Source organism: Podarcis tiliguerta, assembly GCF_965153285.1.
Source record: "Podarcis tiliguerta genome assembly, chromosome: 5".
NCBI classification, from domain to species: domain Eukaryota; kingdom Metazoa; phylum Chordata; class Lepidosauria; order Squamata; family Lacertidae; genus Podarcis; species Podarcis tiliguerta.
Window position 1 is genome coordinate 64,311,363 of NC_139538.1, and position 24,065 is coordinate 64,335,427.

At 41.1% G+C, this 24,065-nt stretch overlaps 1 protein-coding gene and 1 long non-coding RNA gene across 2 annotated transcripts in view; one reads left to right on the forward strand and one right to left on the reverse strand.

The window, feature by feature from the left end:
• Window positions 1-24,065, forward strand: part of PRKG1 (protein kinase cGMP-dependent 1) — a 653,626-nt gene that overhangs the window by 111,527 nt on the left and 518,034 nt on the right. The gene's annotated exons all lie outside the window — the stretch shown is intronic.
• On the reverse strand, window positions 17,931-22,985 carry LOC310679044. The gene is made up of 4 exons (XR_014512090.1): window positions 22,846-22,985; window positions 21,674-21,839; window positions 19,940-19,986; window positions 17,931-18,285 (listed from the first exon to the last, which is right to left on the reverse strand). It is a non-coding gene; the product is annotated as an uncharacterized lncRNA (long non-coding RNA).

Genomic DNA, 24,065 nt, shown 5'->3' on the forward strand with positions numbered 1-24,065 from the left:
GTGAATTGTTGGAGTCCAATGGATGTAAATTTAAATTGTAAATACATGCATTAAACTGCCAGCAGTGCAGCTTTATTGTTATAGCAGAATGTTCATCTTCTACATCAGTTCATCTATATATTTAGTATTATAACATGGAATGAAAAAGGCAGCTATTTGAATAAAAATTGCTAAATGAAGCTCAGGTTTGCCCCTGTGTTTATTATTCTTGATACTTGATTTTTCTTTGCCTTGACATTCATCAGTAAGACATGTTATATTTAATTATAGCAGGAGAACACTTCTCTTGAGTGCGATATTTAGAAGAATAAATAGTTGTCAGGCTCAGTTAGTATAAAGTACAGTTACAGAATTTAATTCCTGAGTGAGTATGAGAGGTCCCGAGATAGAAACTTTTGCAGGGAGTAATAGCCGACTTTTATCATAGACTCTCGTACATATAAGGCTTTCCTCATACACTATGGTTCATGTGCTTTGGAGTTTTGCTTTGTATCAACTTGTATCCTGTGCATGCTCATTGCAGGTGACATCACCTTGTTCAAATAAGGTTGTTGTTGTTGTTTAAGTCGTGACCCCATGGACCAGAGCATACCAGGCACACCTGCCTTCCACTGCCTCCCGCAGTTTGGTCAAACTCATGTTAGTAGCTTCGAGAACACTGTCCAACTATCTCGTCCTCTGTCGTCCCCTTCTCCTTGTGCCCTCCATCTTTCCCAACATCAGGGTCTTTTCCAGGGAGTCTTCTCTTCTCACGAGGTGGCCAAAGTATTGGAGCCTCAGCTTCAGGATCTGCCCTTCCAGTGAGCACTCAGGGCTGATTTCCTTCAGAATGGATAGGTTTGATCTTCTTGCAGTCCATGGGACTCTCAAGGGTCTCCTCCAGCACCATAATTCAAACGCATCAATTCTTCGGCAATCTGTCTGAAGCTCGACATCAAAAAAACTAAGATCATGGCCACTGGTCCCATCACCTCGTGGCAAACAGAAGGGGAAGAAATGGAGGCAGTGAGAGATTTTACTTTCTTGGGCTCCATGATCACTGCAGCAATCACAAAATTAAAAGACACCTGCTTCTTGGGAGAAAAGTGATGACAAACCTAGACAGCATCTTAAAAAGCAGGGACATCACCTTGCTGACAAAGGTCCGTATAGTTAAAGCTAAGGTTAAATAAGGTAAGCACATATAAATGCAACCTGTTAAAATAGCTCACTAGCTGAACCTTGGGTGGAATTCCCTATACAGTAGTTCTCTTTTTCTGGTTATAGATAGATGGGGGTGCAAAGGCTTGGACATGTCAGGTCATCAGCTCAGGAGGCACTGGCCACATTACAACTGCAGCCCTGATAGATTCCAATAAGCTCATACAAAAAGGTTATGCCAGACTTTTGGAAGATGCTCAGGTTTAGCAATCATCCCGATGACGTTCTATAACTAGGGCGTAGCCATCAGTTATCTTGACATCATATTCATTATAGGCTAATTGCCACTTCTAGTCCCTCTTTGGGCCACATCTTAATTTTAAACTTTAGGTCAATAATCATATTTGTGAATCTTGATATTCTATCCAAGAACTAATACTCTGAAGCAGTTATAGCTACATAGCAGTTGTTTCCTTTCTGTCTCCCAGACTTTATGCAGTCTGGTATAGCAGCTCTAAATTGTGCCATAAATTGTGACTGTGGAGCAGGGTTTGAATAATTGCTGAATTTAGGTGCGATCCCTAATCCCACTTATTGGAGGGTAAACCCCATTGAATTCAGTAGGAACTTACTTTGTGCTATGCATTATTTGCTGGCGTTCTCCCATTTGGCATATGTTTTTAGAAAGGCATCTGTAATCCATGGAAGCTTCTAAAGCCCATTGACCTGTCTATTTTCATCTTCTCTGCCTGCCTTAAGTGTTTGCAGAGGGTGCAGAATACCTTGTTACAGCTGAAGTGACTTATCTAGAGATCAAACAGGCTCAGAAAATACACAGGTTAAGATTAAGGAACAGTTGTGCAGGAAATGATGGTACTCTTTATTTCTGAAGCATTTCAATATACAACCTTTTACAAAAGATAGTGTAACCTTTTACATTAAAATATGGCAGTACAGTCCATGCACCCTGACCATAGTGATGATTAGTACGGTTAAGATAAAGAAGTAGACCTACTCAGAAACAATCCTCAAGGTAACAACTTGCATTTTATTGCAGTGCAGTGCAGAGCTGCAGTTGTGAAAGGAATAGCTTGTGCTTGGCTGAGTACAACTGTACCTTTAAAGCACGTTCAAAGCACATTCTTTCCCTCGAAGAATTCTGGGCACTGTTGTTTATCCCTCACAGCGTTATAATTCTCAGAAACCCTTTGCATGTTCAGACCCAGAGACCTCCACCCTAAATAAAAATACATTTGACTCAAATTTTAGTTTGGTTTTTGGTGGAATTTAGGACACAACTTTATGGATTACAGAAAGTGAGTGGTTGCATAGCTCCCTGCACTTTTGCAGATACCGCTGACCCAGAGCTCTGTCATAGGTCAGCCAAGGGTGAAAACCTGGGGTAGGTGGAAAGCCTGGGTACAGGCTATGTCCACTCCCCAAATGCTCCCCTGGACTCAGGCACGGGCACAATCCCCTCCTGGGGGTTGACCAAACCAAGTTGAGTCCCTGGATTCCTTTAACGGAATATCCTTCACATAGGGATGGCGAGATCATTCCCCCATCCCTATCACCTGAACAAGTGTCTATCCGCAACCTTACAAGTTGTGACGGTTTGCTACGCGGCAGGCGAAACCCAAATGGCAACAGCCAATCAGCCAAGTGGGGGAAATTCCTGCCATGCCCCTGTCCCAACGACAGACGACACACGATGGCATAGCAAGGTCAATCACAAAATTCCCTAAATATAGGGAGAGGTGGGCGGGTGTTCTGATGCACAAGCTGAAAGAGGAAGCTCTGGGTCATGTGCATTGGTATTTATAGGTTCCCTCGATCCGCTAAGACAGCACCCCATTGGCCAGATTAAACCCAGCAACGGGGGACCTACCAGTCGGGTGTTGTGGCTGTCCAGTATACCCACCCACAACAAGAAGGTCAGTCTCCAGGTCTCACCGCAACACGTGCCCTCTTTTAGGGAGGACACGCTTTACAAACTTCAGTGCCCAGAATTCTTGGAAGAGGGAAATGCGCTTCGAAGGTAGAGTGTGTAAGCAGCCCTGGTGTAATTATAGCAGCATCCTAAACTAAGCAAAGGGTGGTAATGATTGCATCCTGTTATGATTTCTGTTGGTTGCAATACCCTTTATAATTGCTTTGCTTAGCAAGTGAGTATAACTGTATTTTTATTCCTGGATTTTAATGGGTCTGAAGGTTCCTTAATACAGCCTTAAGTCCTTCCACTAGCCTGACATTTTCCTCTTTTCCCACTTCTCTGTACCCTATAGTACTACATCTGTCAATGGTAGCTGTTTCCATGGTGTTGTTCCAGTGTGACAGACATCGTGCCTGACCCAGCATGGGTAGTTACTAGTGCAGCTGTTAACAAAATTGTTAAAATGAGGTTAATACTTGAATGAAGGCTAATTGGGTGCTTAGTAACCCAGAGCAAAGTGAGGTTCTAGCGGAAATTAGCAAGGAACATTTGTAATACAGTATATGTGGTTGCTGTGAACAAAAATAATTCCATATTCACTTGGAACCATACAAGACAGTACTTTTTTCTTTTTCTTAAAGTTGCTCTTGAGCATTAAAAGAAAACGGGAACAAATTGTGCACTTTCTGGAAACACAATAGCTATAAAACAAAACATTTTCAAAATCTCTATTTGTCCCTTTTTGTCCTCATATTTTGGGGAAATGCATCTTAATGTGATGATCCTTTTTTTAAAAAATGGCATTAAAATAGGCTGTCAGATTTACATCTACATTGCTGTAAAATCACACTTCTATGTTACGAGTTATATTAGTTTTATACAGTTTGCCAGATGGGCAGACTATGAAGAAGGAGGAGGAGGAGGAGGACGAGAAGGAGAAGGAGAAGTTTTGTTGTCAGGCCAGAATTCTGGGAATTGTAGTTCTGTAAGGACCTAGATAAGTTTCTCCCTCCTGAAAGTACAGTTCCCAGAGTTCCTTGGGGGGGGGGAGGAAATCACGGTTACACCAGTTTAAGATTGTTTTTATGCCCTCTTCTACATCTCACAATATGATTGTCCCATCCGAACACCCCACCCCCAAACCCCCAAATTTCACTGAGAAAGGAGAGAGCTTCTTGAGTAATTTTTTTAATGGGAAAGGGAGAAAGGTGCAGCTAGATTCTCTATCATGTCAGCTCTAACCTCATGGGAGAGAATAAGTCACCTAGGGTTGCAAGTTTGTGTAGCGGAGCAGGCATCAGAATTCCAGTATTAGATGCAGTTGCCTGTTGCTAGATTTCATAGACAGGGCAGTATTCATGTTTCTGCTGTCACCAGGACCCAGGCAAGCCATGCTAGGATGCCTTCTCCAAGTACAGTACCATGTCCAAATTCAAGTGGTCATCATGTGGTCCTGCATGATGAAGAAGAATGAAAAGGAAGCTCCATATCTGGACACTGTTCCATATATATATATATATATATATATATAGCCAGAGGTTCACTTCCATTTGATTCACACATAATTATGTTTGAAAAGTAGGTAGTTGCAGATATTTAGCAGGAAAAAATAATGCTCTTTAAAGCTGCATTCCTGTGTGTTCCTTTTCCTGATAGCAAGCCCCACAGAACTTCTGAGTAAATGTGCATAGGATTGCATTGTAAGTGTTGTGTGGGACCATCATTTTAATTTCACTTCCAGCTGATTGTACAAGAGCAATAATGCCTCAGCCACATTTAAAGGCGTTGCTGCAGAAGCCCCGTAATATTTGGTGTAGATGTGATCTTAGTAATCAGCACACTGGCAGGCACTAACCCAAATTCAGGAAAGCACCACAATTGGGGGCATGCGGCTGGTTGTGCTGCTACTGTATATGGAATACTGTAGCATGTGCAAGGAAGTACAGACCGTGAATTGCTCCCTTGACACGTTAGGTTGCAATGTGGGTCAGTGTAATCAGTATCACAGCTAGGCCTGTGACATCTGAAAACAAACTCATGGAAATTATAGTCTCGAAATTATCTGTAGCTAGATAATTTTAATTTGCCCTGTATTTATAATAAGCAACAATTACAATGAATTGTCAGACTGAAGTTTGCTCCACAGCTGCCTACCCTTTTAAAGTCCATTGTTGCTCAACAATATTATATTTACATGAGCTGTCAGAATTGACTGGGCTGTGATCAGAGTTTGGTGCCTATGACAAAACAGAAATACACAAGAACCACCAAGAAGGATTTGTTTAGTTGAAAGCCAAAATATTGTTTACTTAACTCTGGTTTTTGATAATACCTACAGTATAAGCTTGTAATCCTAAACACACCTTCTAGGGAACTTCTAGACTCATGTCCAGGTGTATTCCACAATATGTTTTTAACACAATAATAGTACATTTGGGGTGGATTTATTCTGTTCTAATTTGCTCTGCAATGCTTCCCCAATGTTACTACTACATTATTGCTGTCTGGAGGGGATATAGTGCAACAAAAGTGATGCAAAAATAAACCAGATTTGTGGTATAAAATGCTACGAGATTTCAGGAGGAAGTTATGGGGTATGCACTGATTTTGCAGCCACAAACTATTGAAAGTGGGATTGTGCATGACTACCCTGGTGATGGGACACGGGTGGCGCTGTGGGTTAAAGCCTCAGCACCTAGGGCTTGCCGATCGTAAGGTCGGCGGTTCGAATCCCCGTGGTGGGGTGCGCTCCCGCTGTTCGGTCCCAGCGCCTGCCAACCTAGCAGTTCGAAAGCACTCTTGGGTGCAAGTAGATAAATAGGGACCGCTTACTGGCGGGAAGGTAAACGGCGTTTCCGTGTGCGGCTCTGGCTCGCCAGAGCAGCGATGTCACGCTGGCCACGTGACCCGGAAGTGTCTTCGGACAGCGCTGGCCCCGGCCTCTTTGAGTGAGATGGGCGCACAACCCTAGAGTCTGTCAAGACTGGCCCGTACGGGCAGGGGTACCTTTACCTTTACCTTGGTAGCATTATGAGCACAAATAATCATGAATGCACAATAAAAAAGACATCTAGAGTGGCTCTAAGTCTTACTGAAATTAGGGGGCCTAACTTCTGCTCTCTAAAAGTATTAAAACAGGACTGTGACATTTCTGAGCCATCACGCCAAATGCAAATCACCAGTGTGTATGGCACTCCTCCAAGGACTCAATAAACCTCTTGTTGCTGCCTGCCTGGGACTATAAGAACAGTAATTTTGTCAAGCACCAGGCAACATGAGAGGGTGGTGTTGGTGTTGTGTGTGTAAAAGGGAGGGTCACTGTCTGAGCAGGGCTAAACTAAAACTGTTATTGTTTCAATACGGTGCTAAGAAACCAAATGCACAGACTATTACTTTAGGAAGCTCTGTGCCAGTAGGTACAGTTCATCGTCCTCTGTTTTTTTAAAAATATACTATTATTTTGCTGTATCGGCTATTGGAATTCTGAAGCTGGCCTAGTATGCAGCAAATATAAACAGGCCCAACCCCACCATTAGGCAGACTGATGCAGCTGTGGGGAGTGGACTGGACTGACATGCCCTGCATCCCCAAAGGTCCCATCAAAGCTTATAAATTTAAAATAATATCATACTACTTTGAACAGTTGACTGTTTGTGCTTTTCCCCAAGGAATCCTGGGAACTTTGGTTTGTTATGGTGCTGAGAGTTGTTAGGAGACCTTCACAGAGCTGTATTTCCCAGAGTTCCCTGGGAAGAGGGATAAACTTTTAAACCTCTCTTGTGATCGTCAGCTGTGTCCTAAACAGCTCCCAGCATCCTTAACAGACAACAGTTCCCAGGATTCTTTGGGGGAAGCCAGGACTGTTTAAAATGAGATGATAGTGCTTTAAATGCTTAGCACAGGTGTGGCTGGGCTGTTGCCCTCAGGTGCAGTGAAGCATATTATCCCATCACCAGTACTGAAGTAAGATTCGACTGCCGGTCTTAGCTTCCCTACGTGGCTTGGAGGGAGTTGTCATTTTGCCCTTCACCTTAGGCAGAAAAATGTCTTGGGCCAGTCCCAAATAAGAAGGTATTTTCCCCCATATATTATTTTTGTGCTGGAGTGCTTTGTCATGTTGTGTAGTTTATGGAAATGGTTGAGCTTCTCTCACAGAATCCATGTGACTGCCAAACATTTAAGCTGTTATAGTAGTATGCTTATTATGCTAGGCACATTGATGTGAAGCGGCTTGGTCTGGTAAAAAAAAAAAAAAGGCACAGAAAGCATAAGCAATGCCCTTCATTATTATAGTCATTTTAAATAGATGTGAGAGAATTATTTAGGTTCAAGACAACTGTGAGCACACCATCTATTCAACTGTTAATGACTGCACACTGAAAATCAGAAGGCAATTTTCTAAGTATTAAACTGGCAATTAAACAAAGTTAGTAGTGCTAGTTAAGTTCAAAGGAATGCACCCGAGAAGCATAAAATTATGAAGTGCTCTCCCTGTAAGAGTTGTGAGGGAAAAGAACCTCTTTTGTGTAACTAGTGTGTGGGAGACTGTGGTTTGGTATTTTTTTTAAAAAAAAATAATTAATTTTTATTAACAGGCCAATCAAATCGCATTAATTCCAAATCACATTAGTTCCAAATTATACAGCCAGATTTTTATAATTTTGTTGGGGGTGCCCATACTTCAAGCTCCGAAAGGGGTCCAAACATCACTCTTGCTGCTGCTTTAATTAAACAGTTCTATCCAGTTCTGTCCAGATAGTCTCTTTGTTATTTTCCTCATCTTCTTGTTGTTATCATATATTCCTTTCTTTGTGATCTCTGATAATTTTCACAAGTGGGTTAAAAACAAACATCTCCTGTGTGGGTTTTACACTCTCCAAAAGTCATTCCACATAAAGGACAGACGCCATTTCCACACCTCCGTTAAGAATATTCCCACAGTCTGTCCATCGGTTTCCACAGGCTTGCCAATCTATATCTCAGGGGGCCCTGCAGGGTCAAGATAACATTCCGATAACCATACATTCACATTCTGATGACCCTGGTCCTCCTCCCCCTCGTCAGCAAGCCTGTCTTCACGAAACTCCATTTGTTGCTGCGTCATAAAACTTTCCTTCCATTCCCCTATGTTTCCACCAGTCCTATCTTTGATCAGCAATTCAGTCCCACACAGTTCATAATCTCCTGCTTGTGATTAATAATTCGCAACGATTCTTCTCTCTGGAGGGGAGGGTTGTTGGTACTCACATAAGACAAAAAAAGAAAAGTTTTTTCCTCCCCCCCCTTTCCGTTTCACTCCAACATACCTGTCTTTTAATGATGATTCTTCACTTGATTTATTGTCCAGCCCGTTGCTCCGCTCACAGAGACCCATTAATCAGCAGTCTTTACTCCCAATCTTCACTTGATGTATGTGCATTAGCTTCTTTCCAATTATATATTTCCAATTATATATTTCGAGCTAATGCGAACCAGTGCGCGATTAGAGACAGCGTCAGGGAGGGCCGACCCACTCGAGGGCTTCGTGCCAAGTGTCCACGCCCCCTTCTTTCGAATCTGGGGGTGAATTATGGACACAGCTGGCAAGGCAGTCCCCCCCCCCATTCCCTGGGGGGGGCAAAGGGAGGCTACATACTCCCATAGCAGCCTCTTAATTACCTCGTGTGGGTCAGAGAGATGTTATTGTCGGCCATCTTCCAATGCGCCCCCTGGTGGCCCCCGTGGTTTGGTATGTTTTGGAGGGAGAGAACTCCCCAAATCCCATTAAAAGAAAACTATGAGCAAACAGGCATCAGACACTAATACAATTTTGAAAGGTTTTAACAAAGCCAGAAGAAAGCAAGACACACTTATTGAAAGTTGTTGTGTGCTGATATTACCTTGTTGTACTGTTGCTTGTTACTGATTTTTAGTGTTACTTTTTTAAAAAAGAAAAAGTTCTATCCCTTTAAGAAGTTTGGTATGTTTTTTGGTGGGAAACCCTCTGGAAGGTTTATTTAACTGCAGCTGGGAGTTATGTGCAAGGCACCTAGAACAGCTCAGAGCTAAAACTATTCCCTGAAACAACATTATATTGAAGAAATCTGATACTTGTCTTTGCTGGTGGATTTAAGAGAACCTTACAGCCGGCTGTTTTGTGATTTGAATTACCTTGCATTTTACTTGTGTCCCATTGGCAATCAGGCGGGATTCCCCTCAGTAATATCCTGAAGCATATCTTGCGATAGAAAAGCAGCAGAGATATTTAAATATAAATAGAATTAATATTAATAAAACATGTTTCTTCCCATAAAGCTTGTTGCTTGGGTCATCTGAAGCAAGTCACCTCAATGTAGTGCAGCTGAGCCAGCCTTGCTCTTTGCATGCTCTAGGCCACTGCAACCAAACCTGGGTCAAGTGGGCCAATTGTGCTTCATAGGTGGAGGACCTTAGGACAGTGATTGCTTGTGATAATGGCCTTCTTGTCCTTTTTTGCTTCTGTGTTTTGCTAAATGCTTGGAAAGTGGAGGTGATTTTAATGTGTTCTAGTATTTTAGCTTTTGTTATGTGTTACAGTATGACTGTAATTTTTTTCTTGATTTTTCTTGGGTTGGGTTGTTGTTGTTGTTGTTGTTTTGCAAACCACTTTGAGAGGTTTTCATTTTTTAATGCAAACAAGAATTTCATAAGTTGATTACCTCTTGATTTACCACTCCATAGCACAAGAAGTTGATCGCTATAGATCTAGGAAAGGTGTCTCGGTCAGTGTAAATGTAAATTCCCCACCATCCCCTGTCTGAGCCTCTTTTGTTGATAGTTTTCTAAGATAACGTATTTTTTAATCCTTTTAATTTTCACTGCTGGTACAGTTACCTAATGCTAGATCCCAGTGTCATTGTGGAAATGGAGTATGCCCAGGAGCAGGATTATATACTGTATATCTAGCAGGAGAAAGTGGAGGGGATGGTCAATGGTTGTGATGCTGATGACTTTGGAGAATAAAATAAATAGTTTTGTGCATATATAAATACACAGAGAAAAAATGCACCTGTTAATCTTTGTCTGGAGGTAGGAACTGGCAGAAAGGGAAGAAGATACCTAGAGGGAGGAGTTGATGTGAGAAAAGCAATTAAGAGTCAGAAGTATGGAAATAAAACAGCATCTTCTAAACACAACCCTATGATTTTTAAAAAATATTTTCCTGTAATTTTGTATTGTAGCCCTTTCCCCAACTGTCTCTGTTCCACGACATATCTCCCATGGCAGGTGATATTGTTATCATACAGAAGACATGGGTAACCTTGTGTCATTCAGATATTGACTCTTCACAGGCTGAACAGTCTCTTGCAGGCCACACCTTAAACTGCTCTTAAACTGTGATAATGCCTGCTGCTTGCCTAGAAGCAAGATGGAGAACTGTGTTTGTGTGTGTGTGTGTGTGTGTGTGTGTGTGTGTGTGTGTGTGTGTAGGTGTAGAAATTTCTGTCTTTTGCATGGTTGGAATGTAACCTACTGGACAAGTTTCACTTCAGTTGCTCTGCCTACTTTCACATCTACTCCCCCCCCCCCCCCCACCACTAGTATGTGGCCCCTAGAAAGTTGCTCATGAGGAAATGTGGCTCTCAGGTTGAAAAAGGTTCTGGTCATATATTGTTTTAGAAGGTCCTGCATAAAGGAAAGAAGCACATATTTCAGAAAAGTTTACAAATATTACAAATTACTCCTGGTTATGATATTTTATGTTTGTTTGTATTATATTAGAGTCAGATTGACTACCAAAGTGGCTTACACTTACATTACATTATACATGGGTGTATGTGTAGCAGTTGATGTCAAACTTCATGTTCCAGGGCTCTTTCCAGCAAAGGGAAGAGACAGAGCAAGCTGAAGATGGACTGTGAAACTGTATGGTGGCAAAGATTGCTAGTATTGTTTGTATTATTGGTACTAGATGGTGAACCAATTAATGCCCATTTCCTATTTGACAATTTGACAGAGAGTTAATCTCACAGTTATATGTGTTTCCTCAGAAGTAATTCACATTGAGTTCAGTGGAGCTTAATCTGAAATAATTGCTCACAGGATAGTAGTGATACATGCTTATTTAGTCAGCTACACTAGGGACATCTAAGGCTTTGAAGAAGTTTGCTCTTCCCACTATCAGCTGGAAGTAAAATTAAAATTGAGGTTCCGTGCAGCAGTTAATATGCCAAAGTGTTCCCCAGAACAGTTGCACAATGCCTGTCCCTATAGTGAAGATCAGTACATGTACCTCAGTTTGTGCCTTTTCTTGCCCACATCTGTGGAGACTGTGTTGTTGTTTCGTTCCTTGCAGAAGTTTGACTTCTGCCACCTGAGAAAAGATGGAAAGAGTGTGGGGAAAATAGAGGACACTGTTTTGATGATAATATGTAGATACCGCATAAAAACCAGTGCAGAGCAGTGAATGACAATTATGTAATAGCCACCTAGTGTGGAAATAAGTCCACTGGGTTCTCCAGTAACTATGCTAAAGATTGCAGCCTTAGTGCCAGAGAAAGTGTATATGGGTTGTATCTAATGAAGTGTGCTGTGTGACTATTTCTCTGTGAGCTCATTAATAAGGAAGCATGTAAAGAGCAATTTTGCATATTACATTTTTCGCTGCAAAGATGTCACAATAGAAAGTTGTAAACCCTAGGTGCACAGTCATGTGGGAAAATTTGCCTTACAAAGATGTGTGGTGCTTTCTAAAACATGTATGCGTAGCAAAACATGTACTTGTGAATTACATGTGTAATGGTATACACATGCCATATTTTGTATCTTACATCTGTGTACACATATGCAAGAAAACAGTCAAACCAACTGTCCTTATGATGCTGTTTTTTTTTAAAAAAAAATCAAAATCTTTTGTGCTAGAATTATTAGATTTTAGACACTAAACTTGGTCCATTGGAAATTAGTCTGTAAGGACGAATGAAGGCCATCTGTTGATACATCATAGGAAAGTACAATTTGCATTTCAGAAAACATCTTTGATTTTACTTGCAAATCTCAAAGGAGGCCAAAAGAGGGTCATTCAGCTCTGGAAAAGACTTGTGTTTTATTTACGACTGAATCAGTTGAGACCTAAACATATTTCATTTTATTAGGGGAGGTAATGTTGGAAGGTTTTTGTGCATATGCACTGTTACACATACGAGTTTTTTGCTATGACACATAGATCTAGCAAACAGGAATTATTCTCAGGATAACAAGGTCTTACTAGTTTAAATTTAGTCACCAACAAAATCACATTTTGTTAATAAATAAAGGTTAGATTTGGGGGTTTGAAGCTCTGAGTGATTAAACATGAAGAAAATGCAAAACTTTCAACAACAACCACTCTTCCACTCCCATGTAACATAAAAATTAGCCTATGCATGGTGGGAAATCCAAGCCAAAGCCTGTCTAAAGTTTAGTTTTCTATTTAATACAAAAAATGAGACTACAATGTGAAAAACCAAAAACTTCTTAAAAAGAGAGCAAACTGGAATGAGCTCTTGGCCATATGGTACTTCAATGTTTCACAAACATGTTCAGCAATGGCATTATTTTACTAGTTTCTTCCCCTGCTTCTGTTAATCCCTGGTTGCTAGGATGGGAATAAATCATCTTCTCATTTTACGTTGGAATGAAGTGGATGGAATGGTTAGTGGATAAAATGGGTAGTGAATGTGAGCCTTTGGACATCTTGATAAAAAGTGTTCTGCAATATGTTACTGTTACAATCAATAAATTATAGTTCCTATGATGTTGTTAAGATCAAGTCTTGGGCTTTGTATCCTTTAGTCCTCTACAAATTTATTTCCCCTTAGAGTACCAGATCTGCTTATAGTCCTAAATAAGCCTGCTGTTTTTATTAGCCTGGGTTACTGTTTCCCACTATTTCAAGTGGAAATCTAATGAACTTTAAACAACCTTCATATAGCTATCTATTTCAGGTATTGTTAGTGCTGTGCTATCATAGTCCTTTGCATTGCAGTAATTGGTTACAATCGGCTGTGTTTATTTCACTGTTCCTTGCACATTATTTATGCACGAACAACCATTTTCTGATCCAATATGTAAGTTCTGTAGAATGACCTGTAGGTTCACAGTAGAACGAACACTTCTCTTTGGTGGGTGGACGGGTGCATTCGTGCATAAGATTTGCTTGTGCTAGTGTGCCTTTGTGAAAAAATGGGGCTTTTTGATCATGATGCTACACTATGCTACTGTGTTGCTAGCTAGCTGTCTAGGAGCCAACACTTCACAGAATCAGCAGATGACGCACAAGAAAGTGCCTTGAATTAAACACTGTATAAAATCGTGGGTGGGGCACATGTCATTCACATTCAAAGTTCCAAGCTACTTTGTGTCTGAATGCAGCTGTCTCTTTATAGTTCAGGAAAAGGCTAATGAATATTTTAACTATGAATATCAGAGTAGCATAAAAGGTTCTCATATTGATTTTTTTTTAAATGCTCAGTAAGACAATAAATATGCATCTGTCACAACCTAAAAGATAAGAAATCTGCGTACATTTCCATTTATTGTGAATCCTTTCAAGCAATGCTTTGCTGATACATTATCTCACGCTATTAGGAGCAGAGGTCTGACTAAGATAGCACAAAATGGAGCCATATCTCAATTTATTGGGGCCACAATCGAAATAAAGAGGAGACTTCTCAGGCCAGAAAGACTTAAGAAAAGAGAAAATGTCAATTGTTCCTTCTGTAAATTATTTATGGATTGCATCTCGGAACATATCCATGTGAGGATTATAATGTTTGATCTGGGCTGTAACTAGCTAGTATGAGGGTTTCTGATCCTTGAATGGGAGCCTCAGAGTCTGTGGGTAGGACCCAAGCTAGTGAGTCTTATGTGTTCAGGTCTCACCCACTTCAGGTGTAGAAGACAATACAGATGTCAGTTCCTGTGTTTGGCAGATGGTATAACACCTCTAGATTGGTTGGAACTGATATTGTTGTTTAAATCTGTTTTAAATATTGTGTGTTAATGTTGCAGGCTCCAGTATCCACTGACCTCAGGAGAACACACACACTAAGTCTTGAGATACACATATGGTGGTCCACAGTCATAGTATGGCTCTGAATCCCAGGAACAATTCCTACAACTATTGCAGGAAATGTGTGCTGCCATGGTTGCAGAAATTGCAAATTACAACTCTATGCATGAACTAGCAGGACCACATTGTATTCTTAATGTGAATGTGTCTTTGGAAATACAGTAGTCAGCGTTCCCCTTTTTTTAATTAGACAAATACCGGTAAGTTTCAAGTGTCTAAACTACAGAACAATGCATGCGTAACGTAGAAAATAAATGATTAGCTGATATTTCATACAGAGAGGTAACATTTTGGAGATGTAATGGATCAGTTAAAAGTGAAATCATGGGCATCTGTCAAAGAAATGTGAGTATATTTGGATTAGGATCGTGACACTAAATTATTATTACGGCTATGTACTTGGATTCTGCTCATTCCAAAATTATGTGGTTGGGGCTGAAGGAGGCAAGCTGCTCTGTAGAGGGGGAAATAAAACATGTCAAAGATCTACTGAGGAGTATTTCACAGTAGATTTGCAAAAATCAGTAATTGAAATAGTGTAACAAATAGCTCATTGCTAGTTGCGAGAACTGAGTATGTGGTGTTTTCAGTTCAGAAGTTATAATTATGGGGGGGAATGGAATCAAAACATTTCATGCAACTATCAGCTTCATTTTGTCAGTTCATTGTCTGACTTACATAAGGGTGAATGTTTAAGAACGAGGCTTGATGAGGATTCATATTAAAGCAGTCCATATGTGCAAGTGAGCTGGTTGAAGTCCCTGTCTTACTGTGGACCAGTGGGATGCATTGGGCTCTTGCCTGGAGATAGTTCACACCTTTGTTTCCCCCAGTGTTTGTACTTTATATAATCAAACACCTAACATTTTTCCAGCTGCACATTATAAATCCCTGTTATGCTCCCCAGTGACTTTTTTCCCAGAGGAAACAAAACCTGAGTAAGCCCAGCACCCCTGGAATTTCTCAACATTTGGAAATGTTAGGGCAAGCCTAAGAGTATAATAGCTGCAGCCAGATTCATTGTGAGATTAAGTGTTCTTTAACTTAAATAAAAACCCCAGCAACCCAGCAACCTTAAGCTCCAGGGGCCTCAAAAGTAAGTCTAAACAAACAAATAAGGAAACTGTGATGAGGGAGCAAGCCAGTGCAGAACAGTCTGTTGCAGAGTAAATGAACACAGCACAGAAGAACCTTCTACAATGTGTAATAGTGTGCGTGGGAGTTCTCCGGCAGCAATCCATGGTGTTAGAATAGGGTTGTTGCAAGTATGCTGGTGTGCGACTATTTCCATCTGTGAAATGTTAAAGGAGATGCAAATGTATTAGCACTAAACACAATTCACAACACAGGAAAACCTGTTCCAGATTATGTTACTTGTTCAAGAAGTTTCAGAAATTTTCTTTAGCTTATATATGCACACAAGAGATTTGGATAAAAAGAAACAGTGCAATCTTATTCATGTCTACTCAGAAATAAGCTCTATTGAGGTCAATAGAATTTACTTCCAGGTAAGTATATATAAGATTGCAGCCTAAGGCAATTTCAAGACGAAGAGCTAACAGTGAGGCAAGAGTGTCAGAGAGCAAAATCTGTGCCGTGAATGGAAAATGCTTTTAAATTTGGGGCTGCATGTTGTCCTTTCATAGAAAAGAGCCTCAGAAAATCCTGAAAGACCAAATTTTCAAACAGGGTTTAATGTTTTGTCTCTCTGTGTGTGCTTTAAACAAGCTACAGTACATAGACAGAGTGCCACATTCTCAGTGGGGTTGCACAGATATAAACTGAGGCTGGTGTTGGGCCTGGCAAGGCGAGAGGGAATGAAAAGCTCCAGTGTTTAATCACTGGTATTTTTATCAGTTCTAACCCTAGAGAAGAATTTGTGTCAAATCCACCCGACTGGAAAAAAAACAAATGTTAGGTGGGGAGAAGCCTCTGAGGTTGGATTCCAAACAGAATTGGAATGCAGCAAATACTTTTACTGCTGTCAGAAAACTATATATGGAATATCCATTTTAGATGGCTGGAAAATGCCCAGACAGAAAAGTTCACTAACCTAATGTTATTAAAATGGGAGGTGGGCACCTTTATAAAGATTAAAACCATGGCTGGGGGAGATGGATGCACCACCCTTTTCCTGAATTGTTTTCTGCAGAAACACGCTGGGGTGACTTTCCCTCAGTTGTAGATTACATCATGCTTTGCATGCAAAAGGCCCCATGTTTAGTTCCTACCATCTCTAGCTAAAAGTATCAAGTAGCAGATGATGTGATAATCATATGCCTGAACATCTGGAGAGTCACTGTCAGTCACCCCTCACAAACCTTCAGAGGTTTTGGGCTTCAACTCCCATCAGCCCCAACCAGCATGACCAAGAAAGATGGGAGTTGTAGTCCAACAATCTCTAGAGGCCACCAGTCTGTGGGCTGGAAGAATAAATATTCGAACTGAGCATAAGTCAGCTTTTTATGTTTTTGCTTCGGTGAGATTGTTTTTCTTTTTGCCTTACCCCTTTTTACACAACCGTTTTCCAGCATCTGCATCTGCTGTGGGCTCCTCTTGGCTTTTTTGTGGCATGGAAGCCACTGCAGTGTCACCCTTCCCAAAGCTCAAGAAGATAGTGTCAAAAGTAAGAGTTCCTTTGGGAGTAGTCTGCACTATGCCTCCTTCCCATGCCGGTGCTGTTTTAGTTCCTTGCAAGGGTGATGCTGACATGGGAAAGAGCAGTGACATGGTCTTCTCCATAGCAGGCTCTCACACCACTAATGATATTTTCAGAAAGGGCAGAGAAGTAGGGTTTTCATTTATGGCTGTTTTCACATTGCTTTCATCAGGACAGCAGCAGGTGAGGAAAGAATGGCCCTAGTGAAAATCAACCCCCTCCTTATGCCTGCTATTAATGTGGGGGGGGGGGGGGAGAGACCTAATTTGGTCCCCAGTGAAATTTAGTGTCATGTGTAATGGGGCCTTAGTTACACTTGGGAAGGCTCAACTATTTGTTATTTTGATTTGAGGAGGATTGCAAACCTCTGGTATAGAACAGAAGCTTAGTGGGGGTGGAAAGAGATCTGTTTATTTTTTTAAAAGTTGTGCTATGGCCATATTGTATTTTTGAAGCTGACCATTTATTCAGAAGTGAGGAACAACTAGCAGCCCAGTACGCAGCGTTGCTCTGGAACATTTAACCTCCCTCCAAAAAACACCACCACCACCACTGCTGTTTTGAAATCAGTAATTAAAATGAGTACAGTTTTGAAAGGATCAGCCCACCATCTTTACTCAAAAGGCTATCCAGTTGTATTGAAACATAGATTGATGATGCAGTGTAAGATGTCTAGTCAGTGTAAGAGGTCTAGTCCTTGCTTAAAGAAGCTAAAATTGGACACTGTGGGATAGGAATGGGAAGAATATGCATGCTGTTCAGTTATAGCTGAATTACAGTCAGAAGTGACCTGCCAGACGGGTGAGAGCCACAACATTAGCTTCCTGCCAGGTAGGTAGCAGCCACTTACCCGGAGCAGGAGGTGGTAGGGATGCCAGTGTGGTGCAAACGAATCAGCAAAAGCACCAGATTAGTTCCGCTGGTACCATTGCACTATGCCAACCTCCCTGCTGCTTCACTTCACCACCCGGTAAGCAACAGCAACCCACCTGCCAGGTATGTGGCATGGTGGCTCTTGTCTCTCCTAGTGAATTTATGAATGTAAATTTGTGCCAACGCCTTCATGGCAAAGTTGGGTTTTGAGGAGTGAAGTAGTATCGTAGACGTATGCCAGGCACAGGGAACAGTAAGGGACAAAAATGGATTTATTTGAGGAGCAGGAGGTCTCCCCCCCCCTTTTCTTTTCTTTTCTTTTCTTTTCTTTTCTTTTCTTTTTGGACAGTTTGAAGGTTCTGGAGTTGGAGGAGTGAAGGTCACAGGCAAGGATTTATCGGAATATGCACTAGACAGTAAGCAGAGAGGTAATACAGAGTCTTCATCATTTGATGGAGTTAAAAGCATGTCCTGCATCTCTTCGGTAATCCACAGATGTCATCATGAGTAAGCCAGTCCCTTCCCCTTCCCTGTGTAGTTTACCCTCATGAGACAGCACTTTGCTTTGTCTGCCAAGCCTAATAACCGCATCTGGCTCCTAATAACTTCCTTGAATGAAATAAAAAGATGTAAATAATTAATATGTCTTAAATAATTCAAGCTGGAAATACAGTACATAAATTTAGCAAACTGACCATGATAATGAGTAATTATCCTTAATTAATCCATAAAGCTCACAGCTAGGAGGAAATTGCATATTAAAGTGATGTGGTTCATATAGTTGTGTTAGTGGAAACTGGATTATAAAGTATAGGTCTGACAATATCTACTGTATATTTTGAAAAATGCTTTGTTTGTTCTCTCTGTGTTTGGATACATCTCAGGATATTGTTGCACAACTCATCTCGGGGGTTTCTGAGGTGGGGGTGTTGGCATTGCATTTGAACCCCAGACGCCATTTGGAATCATTTTCCTCCTTTCCCCCCTCTTTTTAAAAAATAAAATGTTATTAAGATCTTCAGAATACATTACAATAAAAAAACTAATCTAAGCAAAACTGGAAACTTAAAGAAGAAGTAGTCCCTTTTCACAGATAAATCTTAACTTGCCCCACATAGAGAAAGTTGAACCCTTCCAGGTTTTCACCTGGGGGCTTCCTTTTCTTCTCCCACCCTCCTACCCTGGAAGATCTTCCCTTCCCTACATCACACTCAGGGATCTTCATCAACTATTCACCTGCATGTTAGCCCCTCTTTAATGCTGAATAGAGGACCACAAAAAATACAAAAGCAAACAAAAACAAAGCAGAAAAGGAAAGGGAACAAAGAGATAATATTATTAAAGGAAATAATATAGGAATAAAGAGGAAAATAAAACATATAAGTAAAAACGACTTCCAACTATCCATGTCAGTTGTACATACAATAATTCTTCAGAATAATCAAATGTTACTCCTCTGTATTCAAACCTCTGCTAGTGTTTAAAACTGCCTGTGTTTAAAACTGCCATAAAACCTGCCTTCTCTTTTGCTTCCTTCCCCTATTCTGACTTTGTGCAAATCCAGAATTGGGATGAGGCACTACAAATTCTCCAGTGGTGGCTCCATTCTGATTTCATGCAATCCACAATTATGATACCACACTATAAATCCTTCAATGGGGACTGCACGATGGCAGCCTTACATTTTTATGTATATAGGAAGATACACCACTAACTATCAAAACTAGCTGAATAAAACCTTATTATTGGCCAGAAGCCTGAACGAATAAAATACAGTCTTTACATGATTCCTGGATGTAGTTAAAGAGGGGGATGGCCTGCTTTCCCTTGAGTGAGGTGGGGTGAGATCCATAGCCTAGGGTGCCACTGCCAAGAATGCCCTATTGTAGGTTCCTGTTCTTCATACTATTCCTGCTGGTGGGACCATAATTTGGCCTATGTCCCAGATTACAAATTTTGAGTTGAAAGGTATTAGAGAAGGCACTCTTTCATATATGTACTTGCTCCCTCAGGGGGAATGTTACATAGACTAGAACAGGTCAACATTCCAGTTACTGAACCTGTGTATTGTTGACCCACAGGATGACTGTCAGTGTCCAGATACTGATTCACCTGAATACCTTCTCTTGGTTCAGGTAGAACCAAGAGATAGTATTGAGCATCATCTGCATGCTGCAGGCATAACAGCTTCCAATAGTTTTATATAGATGTTAAAGAGCAGTGGGGTTCGAATGCATGAGGAATGCATAGTACATATACATACCATGGACCTAAACAGTAGTCATTCAGTACTGTTCTTTGGTAATGAACCTGTAAGCAGAAGTGCGGAGTGATCCCAGAAGGATATCATAATCAGTGAAAGCAAAAGCTGCAGAGATATCATGGAGAATCATAAGCATAGCACTTTCACTATCTCTCTCCCAGTAAAGGTTATCAGTGAGGGGGACTAAGGCTGTTTTGGTACCATAACCAAGTCTGGAGCTCGACTGAAATACGCCTAGATGAGTAACATGCCTTTAAAATTGCTCAGTGTATAAAAGTCAAATTCGGTCATCAGAAATCTGACAAAGTCATTTGACTCACGATCTTCAAATACTTCTCTAAAATATATGCTTATTTCATTCATTTTGAAAAGTTTGGATGAATGATTGAAAGCCTAAAGGCAGGTTTGTGTTGCATTCTGGTGAAGTGATGTGATGACTCAAATATGGTCATGGAACACGAGACACTAGAGGGCACAATTGTACCTTCAGATTTTGTATTTTATCCTTCCCATAAATTAACACAGAAAGAAAATCTGATGAATGTGGTGCATGGTAAACCTACAGCCCATTTAAGGCAACAGATAAAATGCTAAACAAAAAAAGCAACAGAAAAAAGAAAGGAGGGGAAATAACTTTCTGATTGTTTTCGGCTATAATAAGAAGGAAAAACATGACATCCGCTTACTAGAAGGATAAAAATACAAATTATATTTGAAAAAGAGAAGTCAATGTATTTCGCAAAAGAACAGTGACATTTAAGAAAAATGGCACAGAAGTTACACTATTGTATTTGAATGGCAGAAATGCATTATAAATCTATTTGCTGTTAGCTAGCCTATCATTATGAAAAAAGGCAAGATGTTGCAAGCATTATCTCTTTCATGATGTTATATCGGCAATGCAACCACTAATAGAATGTTTACTAACAAAAGTGAGAAAGCTTTTTGGCCTTGCAGATCTGCAGCTTTCATTAAATGTCACCAAAGCTATTTGATGCAGAATTGAAATAGTATGTTAGCTTTATAGCCTTAACAGAAGGGATAATTATCAGGACCCCAAAATGTATATTTAGAAAGCATGTAAAGACTTTTAGGAAGGTCATAGACTAAAAAGGTCACTTTGTATCCCTTAAAACTCTTTAAGAATGCCATTCATGCCAACTCACATAATAATAAAGGAATTTGTAGGTTTAAAAACTGAGTTTCACTTGGACACATGCCACTGTTCTGGGGTACTGTCTGAAGGCGCATGGAGCAGCACCCTTGTTGGAACTAAGTGGACCAGGCCTAGCCAATGTTTGAATGAAAAGTCCAAGTTATGTTGCTTTCAGTTCCATTAAAGAAAGGTATGAAACGAATGATGTGGTGACACTGTGCAGGACATAAACAAGAATACCATTGGGGGGAGCGTGCGGCGGAATACAGCAAGGTGTGGCAAGCAGATAGATTGTGAGCAAGATTTCTACAGGGGTAGCTTGCGGTGCCCTCCAGAGGTTGAACTACAAATCCCATCATTCCTGATCATTTACTATACTGGCAGGGACTGGGAGAAATGTAATTCAACAACAGCTAGAGGATACCACATTTGCTACCCAGCTTTACAGCATATCTTTGATACCGTAATGGTTAGAAAGATGCTACTTTTTAAATTCACATTCTTTGTCCCCCCCCCCCCATTCTCCTGTGGAATCCCAGACTTCATGCAGATTGTAGTAGCACCCTTTTATTACTTACGGTTAGTACACACTCCCTGTAGTCCCCTACATTATATATTATTTGAGAAAGACACAGTTGGGTAACTATGATCCTGTTCCCTCTTCTTCTTGATACTGTCAGGCAGTGTGGATTGCGTCATTTTGTAGTTTACTGGAAACCTTGTACCTGGTGTTGCTTGGGAATTCTGAGAAACCACAACACAAAAATCAGGGCACTTTTAAAAGCTTAACTTCACTATCTTGATCCAAAACGGCATCTAAGTATATCCAAACATAGACAAATATTTATTTATTACATTTATATACTGCATTTCAACCGGATATCACTGTGCAATAATATTGCAGCCATATTACAGATGAGTTGGAATGAGGCTGAAATATATCATGCTCATATTGTGGGGGTGGGGCTGAGACAGAGGCCCTAAATTGTAGTTTGCTCTTCATAGTCTTATTGTGTTGGGTAGTTGAGCTCTATATGCTGAGAGAAACTAGCTTGTAACTTAGATGAAAGTACAAGTCTTTTTGCATTGCCACCTCTATTTTCCTCTCCCCACTCACTTAAATGCTGGTTCCTGGGGTTTGGTTTATACGCCTCTCTCAGGATCAAAAAGTACAGTAGAGTGGTATCTTGGGTTAAGAACTTAGTTCATTCCGGAGGTCCATTCTTAACCTGAAACTGTTCTTAACCTGAAGCACCACTTTAGCTAATGGGGCCTCCCACTGCTGCCGCACGATTTCTGTTCTCATCCTGAAGCAAAGTTCTTAACCCAGGGTACTATTTGTGGGTTAGCAGAGTCTGTAACCTGAAGCGTCTGTAACCTGAGGTACCACTGTATCTGAAATATCTTGGCTGTGAATCCTGGAGGACCTGCTTCCTGCCTTGCAGGCCTTGACTGACTCCAGCCACAAAAGCTGAACAGACTCTTGGGTTGGGGTATTGTTTAGGGCATTTTGTTTCAAGGTTCTAATGCTGTTATTATTGCTCTAATTGTTTAAAATGGTTTTTAACTTGTGTGTTTTTAAATTTGAATTTGTTATAATTAAGGAACGTAATATGTTCCTGGGAAGAGAGGAACAGGGGTGCCCCCAATCATGGTGGTTCTGGGCAAGGGGTGGGGCGGGGCACACTAGATAAGGGGCACACGACACAGGCAGTTGGTGACTATGCCATGTGCCAGCCCCTCCTTCAACCTGGGGAATTGCAGTTGTCTGCAGCTACTGTTGTTGAATTCCAGGTCAGCTCTGAATAAGTCACCCCTTGCACATGGTGTGATTATGGATGAGGAGGCTGATCTGGTCTGTATCACTGAGGCTTGGCGACTGGCTCAGAACTCCATAGCTGCCATGACAACAATGGGGCTGTCCCAACATGTCACTGGCCCAACATATGTGGCAGGCCGCACTGGACCTTGTTTTCTCAAAGGGGTAGGGAGAGGATGATCTGAAAGTGGTGGATATTGCATCAGTCCCTTGTCATGGTCAGATGCTTCTTTCAGCATCTTTTCCCTTCTGCAGAAGCAGCGAACTGATTAGGATGGTCCACTCTCAGAAGCTGATGAATTCAATGGGTTTCCAGATGGCTCTGGGGGATTTTCTGACTGGTGTGACTGGCACTCCTCTGGGACATCTGAATGGTTTGGGCTGATGATACAATTGTCCCTGAGTGCCCCCTCCCGCTTCATGGAGACTGCTTGGCTCCCTGGTATACTCCAGAGTTTAGGACAAGAAAACAAGCTGGGAGGCAGCTCAACCGTGAGTGGAGAAAAACTCTGGCTGAACCCACAACCCTTAGATTTAAAGACTCATGCTGCACTGACTGAGCTATCCTTGCTCTTGCTAATGGTCCAGGGTGGCTGATAGTTTCTCAGTGGACTCTCATAGTTGGATAGTACCTGCATATCACTCTTCAGCTTTTAACAAGTTTATTTTTCTCACTTCCACGCCAACTGGGGAGTGTGTGATGATATAACATATATTCATGAAGGGATGAAAGAAGCAGGGTGAGCAAGAAAGAGCTAAGAGTTAGGGTGTGTGCTCATCAGTGTCTTAGAGTGCAGTGAAGTTGTGATCTCTTGCCCCATGTGTTTCACAGCTCTTTATTCCCAAGCTGTTCACATCAGCATGATTTCATTAGTGTCAATTTCATTTCTATTTGTGTTCGCACCAGGGGACATCGATGGTGGTGGGGATGTCTTTTACCCTATGCAAAAGTGTTTATACCTTGACTAGAGATGAAGTAGGAATGACATAAGGACTCCAGTTGGTGTGAAGCTGGTTTGAGAAACAATACACCAAACAGTAGGATTTTATAACAAAGTAGAGGATACATATGCATTTTGGATAACATCATGTTAATGTGGGTTGGAAAAAAAACGGCACTGGAAATGCAGTGAAGGTACAGTAAACAGGAG